Consider the following 6,822-nt stretch of genomic DNA (forward strand, 5'->3'; position numbering starts at 1 on the left):
GTACAAGTTAGACACTAATTAAAAAATTACACTTCATTCTCAAAACATTTAAATCTAACTAAAAAAATAAGTATGGCTTTTTTAGATTTATGTAATTTCTTTTATTCTTTAATGTTTAATAAATATTTTGTTGACCTTCGCATAACTTAAAAAAATATTTAAGATTATACATACAGTGATGGTTCACACGGGTTCCTCACAATTATTTTACTTTTTAATATTTCTTTGTATATGTTTACAATATTGCAGTTCAACATGCATGTAGACAAATATTGCTTATGAATAAAAAACATAGCTGCAAGTTATTTTTAGAATGCATCTTGCAATATAACAACAAAACAAAACGCATATTATTATTCAAAAAACAAAAAGTGCAAATAATTTGTTTTATAAGAAAAAAAGAATGAACATTGCTATATGTCTGCTTATGCATAAAATATTTTATGAAAGAAAAAAAATGAAGAGTACTTATATCTTTTGCTGAAAGAGTACCTTGTAATTTATTAGAAGAAACATCCAAGCCCTCAAGCATAGTCAAGTTTCCGATACATATGCAAATGAGTTTTGAAGCATAAAGAATTATCTAGATTCTTTAATTTTATTTTGATGGTGCTAAATTATTTTTATTTGTATTTGAATTAGACAAGTTTCCAATACCTGACAAAGTTACAAACGAATTCTTACATAATATATCATATGTGGTTAATTATTATGAATTACTAAGAAAAAATAGCCAAATTTCGAAGTCTCTTTATCTTTCCTATACCTCAAATATAAACAAATCTTGGAACTGTGTATTGTGGAATATGCTTGCCTCTGTTCATTGGCCCGTAAAATAGAGATGTTGATTATGGTTTATAGGGACTAAAGTTTCTATTTTCCAATTCATTAATCCTTGTTTACAGTTCAAGGGAAACAACATAATGGAGATTTTATATTTTAATATTGATGTAGATATATATATAACATTGTCACACAAGTGATTATGTTCCAACAGACAAAAGAAGAATGAAAAGGAATAAAATGATCGATAGTACCAAGCTATATATCAAGTTTCCAATGCATCTTTATGTTGCCAAAAAATTAATTAAAACCGAGAAAGTCAGTTATATAAAAGTGAAAATGAATAAAGCATAATATACTAAACAAATGGAATTAGATCAAAATCTCTCATGATACAAAGAAACAGATTTTGTAATTTTAACGTTTCATGAAACGTGTTAAAATGATGCAATATAACTTATGAGATGATTGAGAATATTCAAAAAAAAATTAAAACAACAACCGGACTTCTTTGAATGTATCCCATGCAAAGATAGTGTTATAAGTAAAGGAGTTAGCTGGCACATGAAAATCATTTTACATGTGCCTCAATTAAATTTGCAAAAACTAAAAAACCCTTTCAAAAAATTTAACAGAAAAAAATTGAAATATTATATTACAAAATAACAAAACATGCAGCTCAATATAAATAACAGGCCAAATACATCATATTGGCTTTTTACAATACATAATAAATAAGGTTAAATTTTTTGAGAAAAAATGATGTCATATAAATTTCACTCATATTGAACTTTACAACTATACTCAATGTTGTTGAACAACTTTTTGTGGAAAATATGACACCCAAAAGGCTATCTATAAATAGTAATTGAAAATAATCATTTTATATAAAAATGTAAGTTCCAGAACACACAAATTTATAAACAAAAGGAAAAATAGGAAGAGAAAATCAATTTCGTTCTTAGTAATAACGAGAAGACAACTTAAGAGAGAAAGATTATAGTAGCTTGAACATCATAATTTGATGAAAAATTACCTTGTAAATTATTTTGATCAATATATACCTTTTGTGGCATAGCCAACTTCCCAACTATTAACGCTTAAAGATATAAAATTTAAATTTGTCACATAGCAATTCTATTAAGAATATTTTCTATGTATTTGATAAAGATGTGAGAAAAGTTGTTTAATGCTCCAAGTGTCCATTGATGATAAATAATTTTAACAAATCTAGCTTTTAAAATTTAGAAAAAATGTTTTGGGATATATATATTTGTATGTCCAAGATATACCTTTTTCTGTGATCAAGTGGCGGGGACATATATATTATATGATATGGCTCCTAAATGAACTTTCCTAAAAAATAGCACAAATATGATAAAATGTTACACATTATGATTAGTTAAAAGTGTACCTTCAATGTTATTTTGACCAAGGTCTAGCTCTTAAAGTTTTGTCAAGTTTCCAATATTCCTTGGTATTTGGCCAGACAACTTGTTAGCACCTAGATATATTATTTTTAAGTTTGTTAGATAACCAATTGTTTGAGGAATATTTCCTGCAATATGATAATAAAAAAAGCACATTATTATGAATTCTCATGTATAAGATCATGATAAAAGCAAAATAAGTAATAAACATAATTTTATGAATGCATTTTGTTTAAAGTTATCGTGATTATGATATAATAACTCTTGAATTTGTATTTAAAAGAAACTGGAGTCTGGAAAAAAAATAAAGCTCTTAAGCCAAACAATTTTTATAATATAACCGCTAATTTGCGCTCTATTGTTCATTATCAACGAAATATTATAGGACAAAACAATTCATTAGCCTAAATATACAAATTTTTGAAATTGTACTTATTTACTATGGTGCATAAATGATTGGATAAATACAAAAAAGGTGCATTGCTGTGTTGTTTGGTGTAAAGGCGAGGGAAGGAGAGTGATGCTGGTGAGGAATGGAATTAATGGTGTTTAACAAGGGTATACAAGTTTATTCCAAAAAAAAAAAGGGTGTACAAGTTTAAATTGCTATGATGCACCTTGTAATAGATACAAAAGTATTTTAGAATCTTTGATAAAGTATTTTTAAAAGAGTTAAAAATTAAATTTAAGCGTGTACTTTTGAAAATTATGTGATACTTTATGCAATATTAATCAATTAAATATAAATGAATATATTGCACTCTAAAAATGAATCATAAATAATATGAAAATTGTCGAACAATATATATCAAAACTAGTAAAATACTTTGATCGTAAAGATTAAAGACTTACATAAATAAAAAATTAGAATTACCAATTAACAATAAATATAATATAAAAGGTGTGAAAATAGTGTGTGTGGTGTAATATTAATAAATTATTAAATTCTTTGAATTTATATCATTATTTCACTCCTAGATCATTAAAATGTGAAATCCTTTTATATTCTTTACAAATTTTTTTTATTAAAGTACTTTCGTAAAGTTAATATGTTGTTAATATGTTTTATATTTATATATTTCTATTTTTAAGCTTTATATTCTTGTACACCGTCTATTATGTAATATAACATTTCCCTCAAATCATAAAATTAATTTTAAAAATATTGATGATAAAAATTAAAAAAGAAAATCCAAATGAAGATTATATTGCCTAAAAATAGTTATCTTTTCAAAATGCTTTTTTTTTATGACATCGGTAAAATTCTTGTGTGTGAAGAGTTGTTAGTTCCATGGATAGATTAAACTTACAGGGTTATATAAATTCTAAAATTAGTCAAAACGATAACAGTTGTTGAGGGGTAGATAGAAAATACTACTAAATAGCTTAACTCAAGTAAAAAAAAATCTTGAAAGCTGGTAATAAATATTTAAATAATAGCTTGAATAGATGCCTGACTTCCACAAGGACCGAACTGACAGCCACGATGGAGACTAGATGCCCGACTTCCATCGGGATCTGACCGACAATGATGACAAGCACCAGACACCTGACTTCCACCTCAACCTTACTGGATAGCCAACTTCTATTGGGACTAAACCGAAGGTGACCAGATGGTAGACTTCTATCGGGACCGAACCAATGGGGACCGGACGATTGACTTCCACTAGTCTCAGTGGAAGCCAGTTGTTTGGTCCCTATGGTCACCTTGGGTTCGATCCCAGTGGAAGTCAAGCGTCGGTCCCCATCGTCGCCATCGGTCCAGTCTCATCAGAAGTTAGCTATCTGATCCCTGTCATCACAGTCAATCTAATCCTGAAGGGAGTCGACCGTCCGGTCCCCATCATTACTATCGATTCGATCCTAGAGGAAGTCAGCCATTTAGTCCCTGTTGTCGGTGCGATCCCTATGGAAGTCGACCGTCTAGTCCCCATCATCGTCGTAGGTGTCGTCCTGGTGGAAGTCGGCCATCTGGTCACTATCGGTCCAATCCTGATAGAAGTGGGCTGTTCGGTCCTTGTTATCGTGGTTGATCCTATCTGCATTGTCCCGGTCAGTCTGATCCCTATTGTTATTGTCTGTCCGATCCCAGTGGATGCTAGCTGTTCGGTCCCCATCATCGCCATCGATTCAATCCAGGTAGAAGTTAGGCGTTGGTCCTCGGATCCAGTCTAGGTGAAAGTTAGGCGTCCAGCCCCTGTTTTCGACATCGGTCTAATCTCGTTGGAAGCCTGGCTTTTGATCCCCGTCATGGCTATCGATGTGGTCCCAATGGAAGTCGGTCGTCCTAGTCAATGGTGGCAGCTTGTTTTCGTCAACTTTGACGATTCAGTCAAATTACCGTTGACAAGTTGATCAAGCCTTCATGCATTTGGGTTAAATTATAAAAGAGCTTGAGTTAAGATTTGAAATAATAGAGGTTTAGAAAGGATTTTAAATTATAAAAAAATTAAGGAAGAACTAAATCCATACATTTTTAATTGTCAAAACAATGGATTTGGCTCAAATCCAAATCCAAATCCATGTGTATACAAACATAGTATAAGATTATTCTAAGTACGCCAAATATTGTTTTTAAACTTGCATAATATATATATAATATATATTGATTTAATTTGTTTATAAACGTTCAATATTTATTGTTTTCCCCCAAATCATCAATATCTAGTGGTTCAAAATTTTACATAATTTATTATAGAAAAAAAAACCTAGGTATTGAATTCATGTATCTAATGTATTTTTCAATCAAATAAGTAGAATTGGATTTTAAATAAAAAAATAGAAAATGTTAATAAAAAGAAAGAGTTGTAGAGCTTATTAAAAAATAGTTATATATTAAACGATGTGTTAAAAACCAAATATTTTTCTGAAATTATCATATGATTTTATTAAAATACAGTGTATGTATAAGCTTAAATATTATATTTTTTATTATGATTGATTTTTTAAGTTATGAAAAACTATAACTAATAATATATTGATTTCACAAATATACTTGGCCCCCTTAAATTCAGAAGTTGGTTCATGCAATGAGTATATGAATTGATATGAGTTTACTTAACATATGAATTGTACTCAAACATCGACAAAGACATATTATTGTCCCACTTCCTCCACCCCAAGCACATATGAGTTTACTTGACTTGAAAATATACCACTCTTTGATTAGAAAAATCAAATTTATTCGAAGAATTATGACAAGTGGGAAAGCTATTATCTTCAAAGCTACAAGACGCTCAAACGTCGACATGTTATATGGACCATTCTAATTTCAACAAACACGTATTATTGTCCCACTTCTTCTATACAAAGGTCATGTGAGTTTACTTGACTTAGAAATACAACACTCTTCGAATATAAAATCAAATTTATTCTAAGAATTGTTAGAGAATAACATTTGGCATAGTCAGATTCAACAAAAAAATCAACATCATAGTGTAATGTTTTTCCACAATATAATTGGTCCCCACACCTTCCCGTTAATTTGTTCATCTACATCAGTTATTTTTATTCCATTAACCTATCAATATTTTACCATTTTCTTTACGCGGGCAAAACATTAACTTTTCATTCCACATTAACTGTAATTGGCCCTCACACCTCTTTCCCGTTATTTTCACTTTGGTTTAGTCCCCCATCCAACATGACCCATTCCTTACTTTCATGCTTCCAATAATATTATGTCTTATATGAATTATATTAAAAACAACACACACATGCACACACAAACACATTATAAACTACACAATTCTGCTTCACATTTTAAAATATTTTTTTGTTAATTAACATTAACTTTTTATTAATAAAAAAGAAGGATACAAAATATTTATATATACTTATAAGTCTTTTTTTTTTTTTATTTTAAGTAAATTATTTGAAAAAAATATTAATTATTATAAAAATTGATCATTTGAATTAATATAGAACTTTTTCGTTATTTAATTTGCATATAAAATTAATTAAGATTCTATGCATACCCAAATACTGTTATTAAATTTTCATCATACATACATACATACATATTGATTTAATTTGTTTATAAAATTCAATATCTAGTGGTTCATAATTTTACATAATTTATTATAGAAGAAACCTAGATATAAAATTTATGTATTTAATATATTTTTCAATCAAATAAGTAGAATTGGATTTTAAATTAAAAATAGAAAATATTAATGATAAGAGAGAGTCAAAGATAAGTGACGGGTTAAAAAAATCATATATTATGATTTGATTTTGAAGTTATAAAAAAATTTAGTTAATATTATATATTGATTTCAAAAATATACTTGGCACCCTTAAGTTCAAAAGTTGGTTCTACCCCTACTTTATGCAACGAGTACATGAATTGATATGAATTACACTAATAAAAAGAACCACGAATGAGTTTACTTGACATATGAGTTATAATCAAACATTGACAAAGACATATTGTTGTCCCACTTCCCCCACACTAAAGACTCATGAGTTTGTTTACTTGAATTGAAAATACACCATTGATTGATTATAAAATCAAATTTATTATAAGAATTATCAATGGAGAATAATGTGTGCCATAGTCAAATCCTAACAAAAAAAATCTACATCATTGTGTATTGTTTTTTCACAA

This window comes from Prosopis cineraria, unplaced genomic scaffold (genome assembly GCF_029017545.1).
Source record: "Prosopis cineraria cultivar Desert tree isolate PC_DT_omini unplaced genomic scaffold, ASM2901754v1 PC6, whole genome shotgun sequence".
Classification (NCBI taxonomy): Eukaryota; Viridiplantae; Streptophyta; class Magnoliopsida; order Fabales; family Fabaceae; genus Prosopis; species Prosopis cineraria.